This window comes from Acomys minous (genome assembly GCF_964271855.1).
Source record: "Acomys minous genome assembly, chromosome: 15".
Lineage (NCBI taxonomy): Eukaryota > Metazoa > Chordata > Mammalia > Rodentia > Muridae > Acomys > Acomys minous.
Window position 1 is genome coordinate 34820781 of NC_140497.1, and position 23227 is coordinate 34844007.

The 23227-nt window shown below is 43.9% G+C and overlaps 1 long non-coding RNA gene across 3 annotated transcripts in view; it reads left to right on the top strand.

The window, feature by feature from the left end:
* The window catches only part of LOC311584540, a 70035-nt gene that overhangs the window by 41605 nt on the left and 5203 nt on the right, over window positions 1-23227 (top strand). The window contains exons 1-3 of one of the 3 annotated variants that reach the window (XR_014774927.1): window positions 10525-10932; window positions 18482-18633; window positions 19056-19833. This is a non-coding gene — a long non-coding RNA (uncharacterized lncRNA). Of the gene's footprint in view, window positions 1-10524; window positions 10933-18481; window positions 18634-19055; window positions 19834-23227 lie in introns of those variants that run through there. The other 2 variants (XR_014774925.1, XR_014774926.1) reach the window with 2 other exon arrangements.

Sequence of the window (23227 nt, forward strand, 5' to 3'; positions counted from 1 at the left end):
TCACTACATCCTTTCAGAGAGGCAGAAGATATAAGGGTTCCTAGCTGTTGTATTAAATATTGGATTTTTCATTATTATTAAATATTGGATAAAAACATTTTATGAGAAAGGTTTATTTTGACCCCTCTCAGGGGATTTCAGTCCATCGCAAGAAGAAGGCACCAAAGCTTGACATATGAGGTAACAGAGCTCAAGAGCCCAAGTCAAAAGCAGATGTCACCCCGAAGGTCCTCCTCCAGTGACCCACGTCTGCTAGTGGGGCCTCAATCACAACCTCCCACAACAGCGCCACTCTCCAAGGACCTCGTGTTCAACTACATAAGCCAGTAGAGGACATTCATACTCAAATGACAACATGGCATAGCTGAAGAAACAACCAAATTAGGTAGTCCTCCCATAGAGATCTTTAGGCAAGACAGAAGATGTGCATAGCCTGGGCCAGCTCAAAACTCAAAAGGTGGCAAGCACATTTTGGGTGGTGTGAAATGTGTGCGTTTAATCATCCTTGTGCGTTCCACGTACTCGCCCAGACAATTGCACCAAAGACAGATCATAGAGCATGAACATAAACCTTGTTTCCATGGGGAAAGGCCGGGAACATTTCACAGAAGATTGCTAGTTGCCTGGGTAACCTGACAACCATACAGGACGAGGATGAAAAGACACAGGAGGTGAGACCATGAAGGACAAGATCTGTAGGATGCTAGTGGTCTGTGCTGAGGCTTTCCCTGATGATACAGACGTCAAATATGAAACACCTGAGGCCATGCTCAGGAATGCTGTCTAGGAGACCACACCACGGGCGTGATCTAAGTAGAAAAACAATGCAGTCCTTGTTCCCCATTGCTCAACTCTACCTCTTAGGTGAGTAGAGAAGAAAGCCACAGAGTCATCAGAGTTTTCTATTTGGAAAGTCCAGTAATCCTTAAGACACACAAGATTAAAATCTGAGTTGTTTTCACAGGTTCTTTCTCTAGTTTCTTCTGAAATGGATGCTCGTCTTAGTCACTGTTTTATTGCTGTGAAGAGACATCATGACCAAAGCAATTCTTATAGAAGAAAAGGGTTAAATTGGAGCATGGCACAGGAACAGGAGCTGAGAGCTACAGCCTGATCTATTGGTGAGAGACACACACTGGGCCTGGTGTGGGGTTTTGAAAGCTCAAAGCCAGTAACATTTCCTTCAACAAGGCCACACCTACTCCAACAAGGCCACACCTCCCAATCCTTCTAAAATAGTGCTACCCCCGATAACTAAGCATCTAAACATATTAGCCTATTAAAGCCACTCTGATCTAAACAACCACACTACTGTCCCTTTTCTCTTTTAGTATGATTTACTGAAAATACACTTTTTTCCCATACAATATATTGAGATTACAGTTTCCCCTCCCTCAACTCCTCCCAGTTTCTCCCTACCCCCCACACCTCCCAACCCCTCTGGATCCACACCTTTTCTATTTCTCATTAGAAAATAAACTGGTTACAATAAGGACATGGATTAGGGAAGGGGCCATTTTGAGAGAGGTCCAAGAACTGGGGGTAAGGCAGATATGACCAAACTATATCAAATACATTTCTGAAGTTCTCAAAACTTATGCCAAAAATTAACACTAAAATAATAGTACCACAAGGTAGAGACTGAACATTCAAAACATTATCTGGTGGGCCACATTTAAGACTCAAACCATCGCACGTGGTGTTAATACTATCCGTTAGTGCTGCCACTAAATGGATGGGAGGCTTGGTGGTGCATGGCATTTGCTTCTGGATCTAGTCAAGAGAGACCACACTAGATAACCTTCACAGAATTCATGTTCCAATGGGTCAGACATGAGCAGGATTAAACTACAAACAAACAAAAAGCAACCTCCTATCCCACACCAGATTTCTAGTAGTATTGTTTATAATAGATAGAAAACAGAGACAGCTCATGTACAGCCATACAAGTAAGAAAATACAAAACGTGGTGCATTTTAACAAGGGATGCCTACCGTTCAGCACTAAGAAAGAACTGAGCTCTGTGTCCCATTTTTAAAATTGGGTTATTTTGTTTGTTGCTGTTTAGTGGTTTGAGTTCTTTATATATTTTGGATATTAGCCCTTTGTTGGCTGTAGGATTGGTGGAGATCTTTTCACAACTTGTAGACTGTTGTTTCATTCTGTTGACAGCGTCCTTTGTCTTGCAGAAGCTTTTCAGTATCAAGAGGTCCCATTTCTTAACCAACCCCTGACTCTATTGACAATACTCTGCCATGCTTGCAGATAGGAACCTCGCCTAACCTGGGCACAGAGGGGCCTGCTGAGACTGAAGCCCCAACCAAGGACCTTGCATGGACTGGACCTAGGGTCTCTACACAGATGTAGCCAATGGGCAGCCCAGGCTTCATGAGGGGGTCCTCTCGTAAGGGGAGCAGGTCTGTCTCTGACATGGACTATGTTGCCAGCCATTTTGATCACTTCCCCGTCGTGGGAGCGCCTTGCCAGACCACAGGTGAGAGGACATGTTCAGTCCTGATGTGACTTGATGAGCTGGGGGTAGATGGGAAGAGGGGCCCCTCTCTCCTGAAGAAGAGGTGACAGAGATGGGGGACAGGGAGTGAGGGTGGGCCTGGGAGGTGAGAAGGGACGGGGCTAAGACCCGGATGTAAAGTGAATAAATGAATGAATGAATTTTATAAAGGAAAGAACTGAATACGAAAGCATGGCTTGGATGCACCTGGGAATCTTCACCCTCACTGACAAGACAGGCACAGTGGGATAGTTAGTTTATGAGTGTACTCCCATGAGAAACCCAGACTAGGAAAACTCCGAAAGTAGAGTAGAGGTTACCCGAGAGGGACTGTGGAGCTATTGCCTAATGAGTCCAGAGTTCTGTTTGAGATGACAAAACTCCTGGACATGTACACTGGTGGTAGCACATCATCGCAAAAGTGCTAAAACGGCTCAAATGTAAATTTTGTTACGCATGCTTTGCCATAATGAAAATTTAGTCTTATTCCATTAAGTTTCCCCTCTGGAGCCCCGACATCTCATCACCAGAAAGAACAGGGGTGAGTGCCCTAGCTCCTGTTCCTGCCATCACCCCGGGTGCCTCATCATTGGTCCCCAGCACAGTTCGGCCCACCCATCTTACCTGTGAAGTCTCCTGGATTTGCTGGGGAAGAGCAGGAGGGGCTTCTGTGATTATTTGAATCTAATCATCTTCACTTTTGGGGGGGAAAACATACAAAACTCAAAGGCCTGTGCTCTATGGGGGAAAGGAGCAATCTGGCTAGACTTTAAGCTTCCCTGAAGGCCAGCCTGGTGTTTCTCCTCCTAGGGAGCAGTCTGCCTGCCTTCATAAATCTTATTTTCAATTTGGGAGTTTTACGCTCATCTATGGGACAAGGAATTTCTAGGAACAACAACAACAAAAAAATGGCACTCTGATAAGATGGTTACATGAAGCCTCTAAATTGAGTTGCCTCAATTCCTCTAAATGCAGGCAGCCTCTATGCTTTTATTAGAGCTGCCATGGACTACGAAGGCAATCTAGTTGCAACGTGGTTTGATGTGCCCCAATAGAGGGGCACTCACCATAAAGCCACGTGACCTGAATTTCAACCAAGACACGGCCACGGCCTCCATCAAGTCATTACATTTATCTCTGTTCTTTGTTTCGATTAATCTGTAGATGAAGCAATCTGGGGAATAAACTCTAAAATGACTTCCCCAGTTCTATGATTCAGCTGTTCCCTCGTGTTCATTTAGGAACAAGGAAGTAACCGCAATACTTGAAAATTGTTGCCTTTAGACCTCGTCTGTCCTTTCTCTATGGGCCATTTCTGTCTTTTGGCTCCCGTGAATAATGCTGCATAAACACCGGTGTGGAGATAGCACTCTTTGGCATTCAGTTCACGTGTGGCACATCAAGCTCACAAATTTCTTGGAGCGTAATGTTTCTTGTGACTAGAGAGGCCACAAGATACCAAACATATCTCACCAGTGGTAGAACTGACAGAAGGTACTACAGCCATGCACCATGCCCTGAATCTGCCATGGCAAGCCTATAATCCCATCTACGTGGTAAGCTAAGACAAGTGGGTCACAAGTTCAAGACCAGTCCAGGCAACTTAACATGAGCCTCCTGAAATAAAAATATGTAAAGGGGCTGGGGATATCTTAGAAATTCTTTGTCCTGAATATGAAAGCAAAAGCGACAGACAAGTTGAAAATAAGATTTGTAGAGACAATATAGAACATTATATAATGTAAAATTAGCTTCGGCACACAGCTTGTCCCAGTGGAGCTGGGGCCACATCATTCTGTTTTACCTCCATTCTGCGGTGGAGCACTCTGTCACCCAGCTTCCAGACAAGGTTGCAAACAGTCTGCAGGTGTCAGTCCCTCTTGGGGAATGGCTCTTCCCAAAGTTCCTTTGCCTGGACCGTAGGACCTTCCTGGGGATGGTGGTGTAATGGGAGCAGACTTCACTCAGTGACAGGCCCATATGAGAACAGAAATATCTGACCCCCTCCCCCTCCCCCTCCCCCCTCCCCCAGATCCACAACAGCTCTGAAAGGTCACTAGCTTTATGGGCTGTGTCCCTCATCCGGAGAATTCACTCATTCTTTCTGAAACAGAGACTGGACAACATAGCGCAGCCTCAGCCGCTGCCACAGTGAGACGAAACGCACAGAGGCTAGTTTGAAATGCTTAGGAAAGTAACACAGGAGCTCCCTGCGGTGAGTCTGAACTGCAGCCTTATTTCTCCCTCTGTCTAGCTTAGCTCCTCTTGTTGTTGTTGATTTATCAGTATGTCTTAATAATGTTTACTATAAGGCTTATACTTATTATTACGACAGTATTTCCTCACCTGCTAGCAATCAATCAAGACACAGACACTTGTTATATTTTAAAATCGCCTTAGTTAACCTGGGGCAGGGCAGATATTAATCCTCTAAACTACTTCCCATAGTGAGGCAGGTATGGAATAGCTGTCCCAATCCCATGCCATCTGCTTCTAATAATTTTTATCAAGCTACCTCCCATCCATAATCTCAAATACTTGCTAATGTTCTTCATCTGGGCCAAGTCCTCCATCCCCACTGGCCATGTGGTTCTCTCCCATCTAACCCATGGTGGCCTTCTTCTCCTCTTCTCTCCTCTGGTCTCTCTCTTCCCAAGATTCTCTCTGTTTCTCTTAGCCCGGGAACCTTAGCCACGCCCATCCCATTCGCCCTGCCCAGGTGTGATGGCCTCTTATTAATTAGCACCAAAATACATCAGACCAACAATTTTCCTTTTTTGTCTAAATAAAAAGGCCATTTTTATGTATAATAAGTAAAATTATGAAAAATTATGAAAAAATAGGTAAGATTTATATATATACTGTCTAATCAAAAGATGTTTTGCAACTTTGAAGAAATAACATCTATTTTATTTTGGTGAGTCTAAAATTTTGAATGTAAATCAACCTCTATTAAAGCTTATATCTATCAACCTGAAAATATCTATCTAGACCTGAAAGTATCTTTTTAACTCCTAAACAACTAAGCTTAATTTTAAAACAACTATCTAGTCTTTAACTCCATCAAGAGACTTGAGATGGGATAAAGTTAACTACCTGAGTAAACAGGAAGTACTTCCAAAATGGAAAAAAAAAAAAAACCAATTTGCTGCCTGAACAGTCACCCAAAACTCTCTATGATGTTGGAGCATCATCTTTAGCCTTCTAGCCCAATCTATCTATCTGACAGACATATTTGTGAAGCAGGGACTATTGAGGACATGTTTATCCTGTCTTGGCAGAGTCTGGCCATCAACTCTGTCTGTATCTAAGTTTGTCTGTTTTAGGCAGAATTTTGTCTATAGCAGATAAAAGGACATTTTTTTTTTGTTCAGTGGCTTGTTTGCTGTACTTGAAGACATCTCCGCAAGGAGTTTCTTTAATGTGCATCTTTTTTTTTTTTTTTTTGAGGTAGGCTGGGTGTTGTCAGGAGTTAATCTGTCTTATTGTCAAAGAATCCTTAAAATGATAAAAGAATTTTTAAATGTCATATTTTGTAGGTCTCTGAGGTTTTTGAGGACCATATCTAACTATTTTATCATATCTATCTGTTAAACCTAGGATGTATATTTTTGAATTTGACATGACCATGAGTTGATCAACTAACAATTGACTTGTATTACTTAATTATCCTAAACAGCCTGCAATAGCACTATCAGAGTATTGGAAGTAAACCATGTATTAATTGAGTTGTATGTGTACAATACCTAATATTAGAGTAGAAATATAATGTGTGAAGAATAATATTAAATTTGAATTTTATTTCAGTGGATCAAACTTAAACTTATTTTGCATCATATACAAAATTTTATATCAATGAATTAAAATTAACCTTATTTGTGACAATTAAGGCCTTAAGTTGAGGAGTAGATTCAATAATCTACTTTTTTGTCCTATCATCTTTATATACTTTTATGTTTCTCTTTTTTTAACCCCTATCCTCCATACCTAAGAAAGATAAATTAAAAGAGAGAAATCTCTAAGTCTAACCTTGTTTTTTCTCTCAACAAGACCAATAATAACTTATAACCAACTCCCAATGTCAATAAACATCTATAGTCCAAGAAAGCAACCAAAAACCTACCCAACCCCCCTTAAAGGAAATGGGGCATTTTTTTCTTAAAGTTATTTTTGGCTGATTTGGGGTGAATAATACTTATGTAGGGGCCCAAATAAAATTGGGAAAAAATGATTAAACAAGCTAGAAATAGTATTTGTGGTTTAATCTTTAAATGTTGAGAAATTCCAGGCTTAATATAAGTCCTGTGTGGTACAGTTTGAAATGCTGGACCAATTGGGATCATGAGCCTTCTTTGAAGCTGTCCTCTGATGAGGAACAGCAACCAAAGCACTTGGGGCTGGAACATAAAGGATGTAGGATGTCAGCATCTCAGTATGTTGGAGGAGTGAAACCTGTCAGGTCTGATCCAGCGTCAGTGTCCAGTTCTTTTGTTCTGAAAACATATAACTTCTCACAAGCATTATACAGTTCTAATACTATAAATGTATGAGGTGTGCAGGATGCACAGAACAATTAAGGATGGTTTTCTGCTCTTTGTGTGAGCAGAAGAAAGACATCTGTAAATCTTCATTCATGCCATATGAAGAATGACATCTAATTATAAATCACAGGGATTCTGTAACCAACAGGAAGCATTGTCTATGCATAGATATTCATGTCTCAGCCCGTCTCAGAGCTATTCCCATGTGATGGGATTAGCAATATAAGTTACCTGCTTGTTCTGTAGTTTGAGTTTATGTAAGTATAGACTGGATTAAGTTAGTCTATCTTTTATCCATGTCTGTTTTATTTTGTCTTCTTTCAAATAGGAAATATAATATCACCATTAACAATGAACATATAATTATTATCATATTGACATTAAAACAAGATTGTATAGTTCTAAATGTCCTTTTTTTTTTTTTTTAAGGCTCTATGGTGCCATATATATAGGCTAGACTGCTACCTGTTTCCTGAGAAAATGCTTCTTATTTTAGAGACAAGTCAGCTACCCTGAGGAAAGGAATAAGTATGAAGCTTTAAATAAATATTATATAAACTCTCATTTGACTTTAGGGTTTACGTATTCTGTAGGCATCTTGTACCTGGCTTTTCACATTTGTTGTGGGTGTTTTTGTCTCAGCCCTTCTCGACATGGGAGGCATGCAGCTTGCATGTCTGTCTCCCCGCCCAAACTTGGTCCTTATATTGACCAACAGAACATATCCCTAAGGCCAATTATCCTTTGGCACCCATTTTCCTGTGGACATTCTATTTTCAAGGAGATTGGCTGGCCTTTTTAAGAGAAGTTACATAATTTTTTTCTTTTATATAAACCTAAGATTGATGTGGATCCATCCTTTAGATTAGTAAGGACATTGTTAAGAAAAAGGAATGTACATAGTAAATTTAAGGAAAAATTTGTCAGTTTAAATCCTTGGCTGACACTGTAAGTAACATATCAGCAGGTGATCACACCCTGTGGAGACCAGGAGTTGGTCTGCAGCTCAAGAGTTCTGCCTGTCTTTGTCTCCACTTTGTTGGGATTAAAGGCCTGTGCCACCACCGCCCTGTTCAACTATTTCATCTCAATTCAGTCAAAATCTTTAGAAATCTCAAGCAAAAATCAAGCAGGGAAAAGAGAAAATTTTAAATCTTGGGTCAGTTGTGCCAGTTTAGGCTTCAGTTAATAAAACCCTGTCCAGCATTCTTTGGAATTTAGTTATTGCTATCTCTTTTTGGTGAACCCTTTCCAGAAAATGTTGACAAGCACCTTGTAGCTAAGGAGCTCTGCATTGCAGCCACTATCGACTCCGTGGAGAAGAGTTTGGCTCCTTCTTCCCTTTTTGTAGCCAGTAACTCAGTCTCACATCTCTCGGCTCTCTGCCTTTCTCTCTGAACTTTTTTAAGAAAGGTTATGGAGAAGTGTGACTAGGACTAAGCCCATTGTAAAAAAAAAAAAATTCATAAACACCAAAACAAAGCCAAAAAAGATCCAGGAGCCTTCTGCCATGGTGCTCTGGCCCATGGACGCTATCTGGGAGCTATTCTTGGGGCCACTTGCCATTGTTAATTTATCAGTGTTACCTAATAATTGCCCCATGTCAAGTGCCACTTGTTGTTATTTATTTATCAGTATGTCTTAATAATGTTTACTATAAGGATTATACTTATTATTACGACAGCATTTCCTCACCCGCTAGCAATCAATCAAGATACAGACACCTGTTATATTTTAAAATCGCCTTAGTTAACCTGGGGCAGGGCAGACATTAATCCTCTAAACTACTTTCCGTAGTGGGGCAGGTATGGAATACCTGTCCCAATCTCCTGCCATCTGTTTCTAATAATTTTTATCAAGCAACCTCCCATCCATAATCCCAAATACTTACTAATGTTCTTCATCTGGGCCAAGTCCTCCATCCCCACTGGCCTAACCCATGGTGGCCTTCTTCTCCTCTCCTCCCCTCTGGTCTCTCTCTTCCCAAGATTCTCTCTGTCTCTCTTAGCTCTGGAACCTTAGCCACGCCCATCCCATTTGCCCTGCCCCGGTGTGACGGCCTTTTATTAATTAACATCAAAATACATCAAACCAACATTCTCTACTTCTTCCCACAGGAGCTGGTCCTAAAGGAGCCTGCATGTTAGCTTACGCTTTGATGCTGTTTCCTAGGCAACCCAACTTGTGTCACTCATTAGCTCACCAAATGACATTATGGAGCAGATAAATGTATTAAGCAGCAGTGGGAGGGATGTTTCTGTGGTCATCCAAGCAGAAAACAATAGAACCATGTTTTAAGCCCAGGCACTCTAGTTCTGGATCCCTGCTCCAAGCAACCGTACAACTTGGTCTCCTTGGTTTTACAGTTGACTCATTTAAAAAGTGTTGCAAGAGTGTAATATTCTGTAAACGAGAAGAACTAAGGATGAAGAACGTCCAGTACAGCTCCAAAGGGTCATGCCTAGCATCACATCATATGCCTAGCATCATGATTCGCAGTTCCTGTCTAGGTAGGGTAGGTCCTGACTAGGTATAGGACCACAAGCCTGCTTGTGTGTGCCCTGGTACCTCACATGACCTTCTCCCATCATGCCTATTTGTGCTGAAGCATGCTCAGAGGCCACCAGCTGTAGAGAAAAAACAAAACAAAACAAAACTTCTGGTCTGAGCTGGAACTGGTGGGACAGGTTTGTAATCCCAGCTCCTTGGGAAGCTGAGACAATAGGATCATCAGTCATTCAAGACTAGGCTGGTCAACTTGAGACTCCCCTCTCTGCAAAATAAAAAGCACAAAACAGGACTAGGGATAGGACTAGTCTTAGTGGTAGCAATCTTCTCTGGCTTGCTGGGGGCCCTGGGTTTAGTCCTTTGTGTATGTGAGAGAGAGTGGCCAGGGCGGAAGTGGGGAAAGAAGGAAGCAGGGAGGGGTGGGGGAAGGGAGGGGGAGGGGGAAGGGAGGGAGGTGTGCTGGAAAGCACTGTGTCAATTTGACACAAGCTAGAGTCATCAGAGAGGAGAGAGCTTCAGTTGAGAAAATGCCTTCATTAAGATTCATCTGTAAGAGCCGGGCGTGGTGGCGCACGCCTTTAATCCCAGCACTCGGGAGGCAGAGGCAGGCGGATCGCTGTGAGTTCCAGGCCAGCCTGGTCTACAAAGCGAGTCCAGGACAGCCAAGGCTACACAGAGAAACCCTGTCTTGGGAAAAAAAAGAAGAAGAAGAAGAAGAAAGAAAAAAGAAAGAAAGAAAGATCCAGCTGTAAACTGAGTGTGGTGGTGCACACCTTTAATCTCAGCACTCAGGAAGCAGAGGCAGGAGGATTGAGACCAGCCTGGTCTATAAAGTGAGTCTCAGGACAGCCAGGGCTTGGTTACACAGAGGAAACCCTGTCTGTAACAAACAAAAAAAGATACAGCTGTAAGGCATTTTCTTAATTAGTAATTGATGCAGTGGGGTTGGGGGTGGGTGGGGCAACCCATTGTGGGTGGAGCCATGCCTGGACTGGTGGTCCTGGGTTCTATTAGAGCCTGTAGCCTTGTTACATTTATAGAAAGGATGTTGCAAGCGCTTTTAAGGGCCAGGGGCATCCAAGAAGAAGGTGCAGAAAGAATGTGAGACAGAGAGAAGGAAGGCCTTGGAAATGCGTTCTGCGGATATGACAGGCTTTACAACCATGACCGAAGCAGCAGCTGTGATTGCCGGCACCAGAGTGGCTCTTTGAACTGTCAGTCATGGAGCTGTTCCCTTCCCTCCCGCTGCTGCTGAGCCCACCATGCCCAAATGAGTAAACAAACTAATCTCTGTCTCTGTCTCTCTGTCTCTCTCTGTCTGTCCCTTCCTCCCTCCCCCCGCCCCCCCGCTCACTCCATTTTGGCCAAATGGTAAGTAAACTTTTTTTCTGTGTTCCTGTTTCATTCTGTCTTGCTTTGCTGTTTTGCCAAGTAGAGAGGCAAAGGGCCCCCTGATGCTGGTTATAGATATGCGGGCTTAATGATTCTCTAGTCTCTAGGCCAAAGGTCTCAGACTGGAGGTCAGTGGAACAAATTCAGCTTGCAAGTAAAACAGATTTTTTTTTTTAAAAAAACTCAAATAGTGTTACATTTTAATCTTGAGTTAGCTCACAGTAAACTTGCAGATTTGTTAAAAATTTCCAAAGGTCCGACATCATTTCTACATTGCTTCAGTTGGACCGGGATTCTTTTAGCCAAGGCCCATGGGCCTGACTTTGCCCTGGTCTTCCCCGTCGCCTAGTAGAGCCTTGCCACTGAGAATAAGTGCCCACTCCGGGTTGCTATCTCCAATTGCAAATCCTTCTCGTGTAGTCAAATCATATGCTACCCAAAAGACTTTTGAACGCGTTATCTCTTGTTTTCAAAAGTGCCTGATCACTATCTTCTGGGGTTAGGGCTACCCCAGAGCTCTTAATTGCCTCTGGGACCTGTGGGCCCAGGGAGCTGAGAGGCTACTTGCCATGTTCAAGACTTGGTTTTGCAGTGGTCCCAGGTGTACCTGAACTTGCTGATTGTGTGTGGGGGCTGATGGCATCCTCATGGCACAGGACAGCCTGAAAGCCTTGCTGTATTTCCTCACTCCTAGCCACGGGCCACTGAGTCCTTATCTCTGATGTGTTGCACCACTTGTCATGTTATCTCTTTCCTTTCTATCTGTCGTGGGGACTCCAGGCTAATCTTCTGTCTTTTACGTATACACTTCTTAATCTAACTCCATTTAAAGGATGGCAGAAAGAACCTTCCTCCACCCACTTTTGACTGCTGCTCTGGACCCATCTCTTGCCTCAGAACACACTGGATTGCTCTCGACTCCTCTGTGCATACAGCCTGTTTGTTTTGCAAGGGAGACTTTGCGCCTTTCGTTACTTCTACCTGGAACACACACCCAGAGTTCACAGACTTTTGGGTTTCAAAGATCAGAACTCAAAAAGAAAAAGTCAATGTGGGGAAATGAAGATTAAAAAGTAATATAAATTGTGAGGGCTGGCAAGGTGGCTCGGCAGGAACAGATGCTTACAGCCAAGCTCTCTGGCCTGAGCTCAGGTCTTGGGACATGGTCCTTCCTCCAGACATGGTGGAAGAAGAGAACTTGCTCCAGAAAAGTTGTCCTCTGCCCTCCACATGCCACCCCCAATAAATAGATAAAAATAATTAAAAATTAAAATTAATGCAGGAAGTGTATGTTTTATTGGGCAAAATATGAGACAATACAAATGGTCTACCATGTATAATCACTTCATCACCTCTAGGCTTACCTTTGAGACCTATTTACCCACACATCTCTTCTTTCCAGAAAATTCTGACCATGCTTGAGGATCTAGCTTGAATTCCGGGTGTGTGGGGCACATGAATGGTGCCACTGGGAAACTGGCATGTAGCTAGAGCGAGGTGCAGACCATGTCCAAACCCTTCTCGCTCTTGAGACCAGCAAGAGCAAAGAGTAAAGATCGCTCCCTCCCTGTTCTGTGTGGCAATTCTCAAGGTAGTCATGCAGCCTGGCACCTGGAATTTCTCTCCATGAAAAGAAAGGGTTTCCCGGCATCTCAGCCCCACCCTGAAAAGTCCCTTCCCACTCCCCAAAGTTCATATAACCTGAATGAGACACACACCAGCTGTTTCACTGACGATGGTCTAAGAGCCTGTGTCACTGGGAGCCGTTGGAATCCTTGGAAAAGGCTTCCCCCTGACCCCAAGCCCATTCCGGCTCTATTTCATCCTTCCCAGCCTTGTGTGCAGTGGAGCTGCGTGCCCCAGGGGAGGAAGTGGAGTGCAGAACCACAGTCAGTCCATCTCTCTCTCTCTGTCTCTGTCTCTCTGTCTCTCTGTCTCTCTCTCTGTCTCTCTGTCTGTCTCTCTCTCTCTCTCTCTCTCTCTCTCTCTCTCTCTCTCTCTCTCTCTCTCTCTGTGTGTGTGTGTGTGTGTAGGGGGATCTTTAGTGGTCAAGCCAGGTGGACTTTGAGGCACTTGTCGCATGAACTAAATGTATAAAGGCTTGTGTCAATTGCATTTGTGGCTTATTTCTATGACCTGTTCGTTGGTTCCCAGGCCATCAATCCAGTTTGATAGGCTGGAAAGCATGCATCCCATGGCTTCAGGCCCTAAATTGGTGTTGGCTATTGGATCTGACAACACAATAACTATATTCTGGGGTTCCTAGAAGCTACCTGCCACTTAGCCTCCTTGCTATTGTTGGAGTCGCCAGTCGGCTACACAAGTGGAGGAAGTACCATCCTGGCTAGTGAGCGGCGCAGTTCTAGGAAGAAAAACAGGCCTCTCTCTGTGTTCGTCCTTTGCTTGCAAATGCTGGGCACTGTTGGGCCCCTTCTCTGTATTCCCATATGTCCCGGTTTGGTTTGGGGACAGCTGCCTGAGCCTAAGTCACAACGATGAGGCTCCAAAGGAGCTGAGCACATGTGCCAAATCTTAGGTTTCATCTCCTTGACATCTCTGCAGGGCTTTTCTACTTACTGGGAATTTTATAGACTGTTCACAGAATCCAGTCTGCCCTCTAGGTGTTTAGGTTGAGAAATAGTTCTTTCCCCCTGTCCTTTCTTCTCTTGGTGGTGGTTGGTGGTGGGGGTGGCACAGCTTGAGGGTTGGGTAACTGAAGATTAAACGCAGGTGGTAAATTGCCTTCATCGGTTCATCAGATTGGCCTGATGAGAATGTCTGTAGGTTATTTTTATTGATTGCTAACTGATGTGGATGAGCCCAAGTCACCGTGGGCGATGCTTTCCCTGAACAGAGGAGCCAAGGCGGTATAAGAATGGAAGCTGAACAAGCCCAGGGAAAGCAAGCCAGCGAGCAGCCTTCCTCCACGGTTTCCGCTTTTGCTCTGGCCATCAGGTGATTTCCAGAGTTCTCCTGTAGCCTGTATGCCAAATAAACCCTTTCCTCTCCCAAATGGGCCATCATTTTTATCAAAGTGGCAGAAAAGCATACTAGGATAATGAATGAGACAGGAGGCTAGCCCTGAGTTCAAAGTCAGCTTGCACTGCATGATAAGGAAGATCCTGTTTCAATTTTTTTTTTCCTTTTCGTTATCTACCCCTGAGGGCTGTTTATTCAAACCTGCCCAGGAACAGGAACACGTTTTTCATATCGCCAAAGATGTGGCATGACAAATGCACACAGCCTATTGTCTTGGGCCGAGCTGGTGAAAGTGACACTCGGCCTGCAATCTGGGTGATAGAAATGGCGAGAGAGAGAAGAGCTCTTTCTCCTGATATGACAGGATTAGACCCTTCCTTCGTCTTTTTGCAGCTGACACTGGGTTTGGTTTGTTTGCATGGGTGAAGGAGCAGGTGGCATGAAGGCTTTTCTGTATCCATAGGGGCCATTAGCAGGGTCACTGTCTGGGGATAGGGGCCTTTCCCAGACAAGCTGGCAGCTCTCCTAAAGCTCTGTGTCCCTGGAGGTTCTCAGAGTCTCATGTGTCACAGCTCACCGGATCCAACTACCCAACAAGGGCCTTTAGGTGTTTGCGAGTTTCTATGCCCCTTGATCACTTCTGACTTCTACGTATTTTCAGCTTGTGCAAAAACTCTGACACACGCCACTTACAGGTTCCTTGCTCCAGAGCAATGCGTCTTTTTGTTATTGTTGTCTTAATTTTTTTTTTAACTTTAAGCATTCACTTCTTATTTGGTGTATGTCTGTCCATGTACACCTGCTTTCCATGGTGTGGGCAGAGGTCACAGGACGGACCTACAGGAGTCAGTTGTCTCCTTACATCATGTAGTAGGTCCCGAGGATCCAAGTCAGGTTATCGAGTTTGGCAGAAAGTGCCTTTTACCAGCTAAGCCATCTCAGCAGCCCAGAGCACTGCTTCTAATTTATGTCCAGGTGCTCTCCATCTGGAAGGGACAGGCTTCCCAAGTCCAGCCTGCTTTAAGTGTGGACCATCTAACCTTCTTCCTCTCTTGCCTGTGTCATGTCAGTCTTCTGGGGTCCCTGCATCTGGGAGACCTTTAAGACCAGCGGCTATATCTTTCTATCTCAGAATTCACGCTGCGGACCAGACTTAAGTTCCTTCCCTTGCGATCTTGGAAAGGCATGGCCGTGGTTAGATACCCAGCTGCGTAGGTGTCTTTACTCTCAGACTTGTGGGTCTACATTGTACCGTGTCTCAGACTTAACTTCGAACCAAGCAGAACCTCAATTGTGATACAGCTAAGCTGTGACGTGATCACCTATAATCTCAACACTCAAGCAGTGGCTGGAGGCAGGACTGGGTTTGAGCTCGGGTATTTAATAAGACCTTATCTCAAAACACAAAGACGATTTAAAAAAAAAATTCTATTGCAAAATCTTCATTAGAATGTGACAAGAAATGGTCACACACACACACACACACACACACACACACACACACACACACACTTTTTTTTTTTAACCTTGTTTGTTTAGAGACAGAATTTTTCTGTGTAACCTCCCTGGCTGTCCCAGAACTTGCTTTGTAGACCAGGTTGGCCTTGAACTCACAGAGATCCTCTTGCCTCTGTCGCCTGAGTGCTGGGATTAAAGGCGTGAGCCACCACACACTTGAGGGGGACTCAGGAGCTGGGGCTGTAGCTGAGTTGCCAGTGAGTTTGCCTTGCTTCCGTCCCCAGCACGGCACCTTTGGATAATTGTGAGCGAGCTTGCTGTGAACACTGATGGGCCATTGATTGCCATCTTACCTGTCTTCACCCAAACACCTTTAGCTGAGCCACGCCCCTCACACTGCCACAGGGAGGAACGAAGATTCTACTGGCTAACCTTCTTGTGGGTAGACTCAAATCTTGGGAGGCAATAATTAGTAGCTACATAGGGGAAAGTCTATATAGGACCATTTAAGCAAATTAGGATCTGTGCTTCCTTCAGCTTATGGCACATGGGATGATGAGTTATCCAGCCCTGGTTAGAAAGCACGTCTGTGTAGGGCGATGAAATACAGACCACATCAAACACACACCACTTCCAGCCTCTGGGGTATGATATTTGAAAGCAAATCTACCCTTGATCAATACTTCAACCTGCAAACAACTCAGAAGTTACCCTTGTGAGATACTTGGTAAACTCGCAGTCCATTCATATGCGCTTTTAATAATTGTGTTCTTAACGATCTCTCGGTGAGACAAGCTAAACTCTTAAAATGTAATGCTGAACACAGAAAGACAGACCATAGAACAACACCTGATATATATCTCATACATTGAATATAACATATATATAACTCACACATAATGTAATATATATACACATATATAATATATATTATATATATGGAGAAAAAGATGTATGTTAAAGTGTCATTTGCCTCTGAGAGATGAGGTGGCGAATTATTTAATCCTTTTTGTTGTTGTTGTTGATTTTTTGAGATATGGTTTCCTCTGTGTAGCCGTTGGCTATTCTGGACTCATTTTGTAGATCAGGCTGGCCTCAAACTCACAGAGATCCTCCTGCCTCTACCTCCCTAAGTGATGATATTATAAGTGTGAGCCACCACACCTGGCTATTTATTTCATTCTTAGTTTTAAAGTATTTTTTCTTAATCTGAATTCTCTTTAAAAGGATTTATATGTTTTTTTTAAATTTTAGGTGTATGGATATTTTGCCTACATGTGTGTATGTGTACCATGTATGTGCTTGGTCCCCAAGGAAGTCAAAAGAAGGCATAGCATTCTCTGAAACTAGACTTAAAGATGGCAGTGGAACACCATGTGGGTGCTGGGTACCAAACCCAGGTCCTCTGCAAGAGCAACAAGTGCTCTTAACCACTGAGCCACCTCTCCATCCCGGTAGAAAGATTTTAAAAGTAAAGAAACAAGGAGGTTGGAAGAAGACACCAGGGAGGGAAAGTAGCACACAGAATGCCTGCAGAGTTACCAAGGCTGTGTGAGGACGCTGAAAGCTTCCTAGACTCAAGAATCACTGTATAGCTGACTTTGCAAGGAGCAGCTCTCTGAACTCTTGCTTGGTGCTTCTGGTTGTTTGGAAACGCTGCCAACAGGTCATTGAAAGTTCATGTGTAAGTTGGACAACTGGGATGGTGAGGTGGCTCAGCTTGTAAAAGCACTTGCCATGCAAGCCCGAGGAGTCAGTTTTCTTCTTCCACCGTGGGTTACAGGGAACTGGCTCCTTCAGGCTGTCCTCTGAGCTCCACAACATGTGTGCCATGACACTCGTGTACGTGCTCGCAGGCACATGCATGCACACACATAGACACACACAGAAATGTGCACATGCATGTATGTAAGCACATGCACAGACACAAATATATAATTAAATTGGTTTTCAAACAGGAGTTTAGCAACGGCTACATGTAGACTATCTCCTGTGATGACCATGGGAGAGACACATGTTCAGCGGCTGTCCTCTGGGATGTCTGGAGTAAATGCTAGGAGCTTGTGGTGATTGTTTTCCTTACTGTGACAACTAATGTGAGGCAGGGCCTGGTTCAAGTCTCTGGCACCGGCCTGTGTAAAACAGAACACCCTGGCAGATGGGTCACAGAGTTACTCATTTCAGATAGCCGGAAGTAGAGAGAGACAGGAAGGGGCCAGGGACCTGATAAATCTTTCAAAGACACTGCCAATGAGTGACTTGCTTCCTCCAACCAGGCTTCGCCTACTAATAGTCCATCCAGCCATGAGTCCACCAATGGATCAATCCATTGAAGAAGTTGCCATTTTCAGGGTCTAAGCACCTCTCGATAGTGCCAACAGCTGGGGACAAAGCCTCACTAGATGACCTTTAGGAATCACTGAAGAGAAAAAAGAAAGAAAGAAAGAAAGAAAGAAAGAAAGAAAGAAGAAAGGAAAGGAACGTGACTGATCTTGGGTAGGGTGGAGGAAAACATTTATTATAAATATTTGAGTGAGCATAGACAGAGGCAGGGACATCTGAGGGAGTCCAGAGTGGACATGACCTTGAGCCATTTGAGGAGAGGGGGAGGGGAATAAAGAGGAAAGAGAAGGGGACCAGGTACAGCAGCCAGGAGGCCAAGGTACAAAAAGTGCGGTAACCAAAATGGTAGATTATGTAGGGGAGAACAGCCCAACACCCTGGGCTAGAGAGTTGAGGGTAAGAGGCGGGGTATGCCAGCCAGGAGGACCCTCTAACAGGTAGGGACTGAGGGATGCAGGAGAACCTGGTAGCCAGGTCCACTTTGATTATGTTAAATAGGCACCTCAGCCGTTTGCCCCAGGTTTGAAACCTCCAAGTCTTAAACGATAACAAAAATAGAATGATGTCCAGAGGAGAACAAATGTAGGCTTGGTCTTTTTGTTCAATTGTCACTCTAAGTGGAGTATCTTTGGTCTTGACCTAAAGTGTCAGTAAGCCTCTTCGCCCTGGTCTCCGATACCACCGCAAGCTGATGGGAACCACATTTCCAACTTTCACCTCACTCTGGTACATGAACCTGTCATTTCAGGAGCAGCCATGTGCTCAGATTCCCCCCGTGAGTGCTAATTGGCACTTGTGTCTCTCATCCCTTGCACGGAGCTTTCCTTTCACTGAGAATCACCTTCAGGAGTGGTCCCTAGGGGCCCAGGCCCTGAAAAAGGATGCTTAGAGCACTCACAGGTATCTCTTAACACGTTTATTTTTTAACAGGGACGGGTGTGTTGCCTTTGCGTGGTCTGTGCGCCGTGTGCATGGCTGGTGTTGGTGGAAGCCAGAACAGGGGATCAGACCCCTTAGTTAGAACAGTTAGTGACAGAATGCAGCGAGCTGCCGTGTGGGGGCTGAGAACAGAGCCCTGGTCCTCTGCAAGAGCACTCAGTGCTCTTTACTGCTGAGCCATCTCTTCAGCCCTAATGTTTGTTTTTTTTTTTCTCCTCTCTCTTTGTTTGTTTTGCTTTGTTTTACTGAGGAGCACCAGATTGGTTTATTTTTCAGTATCCTGTCCCTCTGTGATGTTTTGTTTGTTTCTGTGCTGCTGGGGATCAGACAGCATGCTCGGTTTCCTACTGCTGAGCTGACAGCCCCGTCTCTCTTGCACCCAGAACACTGCCGCCTCCTTTGAAGTTAGGCATGGCCGATATGAATAATCCTAGCTGAGGGAATGTGGAAGTTGACCTGCCTCCCATGTGAAACCCTTCACTGTTGCAGCCGAGCCAGGAGCTTAATCTGGGAAAAATCACAATCGCCTAGCAGACTGACTGCCGAGGACGAGTGCTAAGTGGTGGAAGCCCGGGGACCTGACTCAATCACCTGGCAGGGAACGACCCATTCCTCTGGAGCCTACACACACATTTTGGAGTTTGTGCAACTTAGCAGTCAACCCACCTTGACTAATACACCTCAGGGGGAGAGTTGATCATAACACAATGGGGCTGTTACTGGTTTTATATGGTTGGCTCTTCTGCCAAGAATTACATGGCTTGGATCAGGAAGCCCAACTGCAGGAATAAGGCAATGAAGACAGACAGACAGACAGACAGACAGACAGAAAAACTGTGGTCAGGTGGGCTGTGTAGAGTGTGCTGGAATGGGGCCAACAACCTCAAAGACTCAGAACCCCAGCTTGTTTACTATGTACAGCACAAGGGTGGAGGCCAGGGAGGCTAGCCAGTCTCTGTAGGTCTCTGTAGGCCAGTAGTCTGTAAACGTCTGGAAAGGAAGAGGCGGTTCCTAGTCTTTTCACACTCTGGTCAATCATTTGTAAACACGCACAGTGGAAGTGTTTTGCCACTTCCACGGGTCTGAGGCCTTGGGCTCCTTGACATTGCTGTGCCCACGTCACTCAAACCCCTTACCTCAGGACTCCCTCTGCTCTCTGCACAATCACTCTTCCCCCCCCACCCCCCCAAACCCCACCCACCCACCCACAGTCTTTGCTCTTTGATTAGATGCAAACTGCTTTGGGACACACCCATTGAAAAAATCTTATTCTTCGAGAGACCCCATTGTAGAGATGTGCACACAGCAAGCCTTTAGTAAAAGGAGAGTAATTGAATGGTTCTCAGATAGGATGAGTCTGAGTCTATCTTTATTTTTATTGAGTGAGGGGGCCCTTGCTTTCTTGAAGGATATTTTTCAGGACTCCCTAAAATGCTTGCGACCTTCATATAAAAGAGCATGATACCAATGTGTGATCTGCGTATAGCCTTCTGCATATGTCAAATAATCTCTAGATTACATATATTATCTAATGCAATGTACATGCTATTATAAATAACCATTACATTCTATCATTTAGGGATTAAGGACAACAGCATATCTGTATATATTTGGTAGATGTACAGTTTTTCCCAAGATGTATCTGGTTGGATCTTTAGAAGTAGAACTCCCATGATATAGATGGAGTCATTAAATACTTATTTTTGCAGTGCTGGAGATCAAACCCAAGGCTTTGCCCACACTAGCAGGCACTCATCTACTGAGCTTTCAATCTGATTTTAAATTAGCATATGAAATAGAGGGTTTCGTTGCGACATCTCATACATGTGTATCACTGTGTTTTGTTCATGTTTGCCCCCTCTTACCTTCTATTTTTAAATATATTTTATTAATTTATTCATATTACATCTCAGTTGTTATCCCTCTTACTTTCTCTTATTCCCCCTTTCTACCCCTATCTGTCCCCATAATCCTTCATCTCCTTTCATATCTATGGTTAAATGTAGATTCTAAGTATGAGGGAAAGTTGGTAACTTGTTCTGTTAAAGAACTTGAGATCTGGGCACTAAGCCCATATGTGGGACACACACGTGCATACATGCAGGCAGACAGCATACACAGAAAATAAAAATAACTTAAAAAAAAAAAAGAAATTAAGATCTGTTATAGTCTTAGAGAGTGACAATCTTAAAAAAAAAAAAATGGATGTGTCCAAAATCCACTTTAAATTTCATTGCAAGGTGTTTATCACCACTTAGAATTTCATTGTGAGGTGTTTACCACCACAATCATCCGAGCTTCTGAGCATCATAGAAGCTTCAGTAAACATAAGACAGGAGGATAGGTTCGGAGGAGGCTCAGTGGCTCTTTTTTATTTTTATTTTTTAAGATTTATTTATTTATTTTATGTATATGAGCCCTCTGTCTTCCTCCATGCTAGAAGAGGGCATCAGATCTCATTATAGATGGTTGAGACCCACCATGTGGCTGCTGGGAATTGAACTCAGGGCCTCTGGAAGAGCAGCCAGTGCTCTTAACCCCTGAGCCATCTCTCCGGCCCGCTCAGTGGTTCTTGATCCAACTCTACCACCTATACTATGCCCTTCAACTGTGGTTCCCCGGTGAAGTTCTGTGGACCAGTAGTTACGTAGCGATTGACTACACATGTCTATCCGCCCCCTTCAGGGTTCATGGTGTCCTATGAGTCTATGCTTTGTTTTAACTAAATAGAGAGCATGAAATTGATAGTATACTTCCATGGGAGGAAAAAAACCCAGAGGGAAATTTCTCAGTAAGTATGAAGATTGAAGTGGAAAAATAAACACGTTTTAATATGATTTGGTAGAGGAAATATTTTCTTTTCTAGGATACTAGAGACTCTGCCAAGAATTATTAAACAAGGAAGTCCAAGGTTCTATTGCAGAATCTCAGTAAATATTTGTTGATTTACTGGTTGGAGTGCTAATTCAAGCAGAGAAGGAATTCCATCTCTGTTTTAAAGTCAGAGATTCTAACTGCTCATCCAGAACAAAAACAGGCTTTGTGTTCGGCTAAGCAACCTTACCACCTATTCAAGCACACACCAAAGAGGATCTGACGTAGCCTTTGGCAAGCAACAGTGGCACTCTTATACCAGGCTCCTTCTAGGCAAATACTGCCGATTGATTTTAGCTATTGAAAAATACCATCTAATCTATGTACAAGTTCAACAAAGCAGATTTGAATCCCAGATCCCTCGGGAGTTTTAGGGGGAAAAATCTTTACCCTTGCAGAACGCCTTTGTTCCTCACCCCCTGGATCCTTAGAATAAACCTCAAAGGATGACTGAACCAGAGCTTTCCAAAGAGAAAGGCTCTGAGATCCTCTCAAAACTGCAGCAGTCAGAACTATTGATTCTGAAATTGAGCAATTTCCAGTGGAACTTGAATGGGCACATTATAGTAATTAGCATGCATCTTCTATTCAACACAGCCCAAATTGCTTTCCATTCAAGCATATTCAAAGTGTATTTTTATTCAACATATTCAAAATGAAATGTTCATCCTCCTGAAACTATTCCTCAGGCCTCACCCTGCCAGCACTCCCTACTTCTATTTGGAAGACTTGGGGAGCGTTTGAACGATAGATTGATATACTATGCTACTTTGAATTATGATTATTTAAAAGAATGCTCTTTAAAGTGGTAAGGAAGCATCTCTGAAAGAGCAGCATTTAAAATAGGGGAACGTCCTGAAAACTAATATGATTTATCCAGAATGGGCATAGCAGAGCCCACACTGACCAAGGGACACTTACGCCACACTGAGTCCCTTGTCCTCTGACTGCTCCCACAGGAGTGAAACAACACCATGAGACAGGGCCAGAGACTTTCACCAGTGGCTTTCACATAGGGCTGTTAAAAAAAAATTATTTCTCTTAATAATTTAGCATCTCTCTGATCCTGTGACAGAACTGGCTAAGCTTTGATAAATTAGTAATTCTAGAACCGTCCTATGCATGGCGGTTGAGAAGTGTCAGACAGGGAAGGCCAGCACTGATCATCATCCATGCGCAGTGCAGTTAACTTAGGAGAAGAACTGCGGGCTGAGAAAGGTCAGTGCAGGGGCCTGGGACGATGGCCGAGTGGTTAAGAGCACGAGCTGTTCTTACAGAAGATCTTAACTGTGTTCCTGGTACCCACACAGCCACTCACAGTCATCAGAAACTCCAGGTTCAGCAGATCCAGTACCTTCTTCTGACCTACATGGGCAACACACACACACACACACACACACACACACACACACACACACACACAGAGAGAGAGAGAGAGAGAGAGAGAGAGAGAGAGAGAGAGAGAGAGAGAGAGAGAGAGAGAACACACATACATACATATCTGAAGACAAAACATTCATACACATAACACAAATAAACCTAAAAAATGGGACAATTCAGGCTGGGCAAGATGGCTCAATGGGTAAAGACATCTACCTCAAAGCCTTGATGACCTGAGTTAAACCCCTAAGCCCCACATAATGGAAGGAAAGAACCAATTCCCCATTGCTCCGACACACAT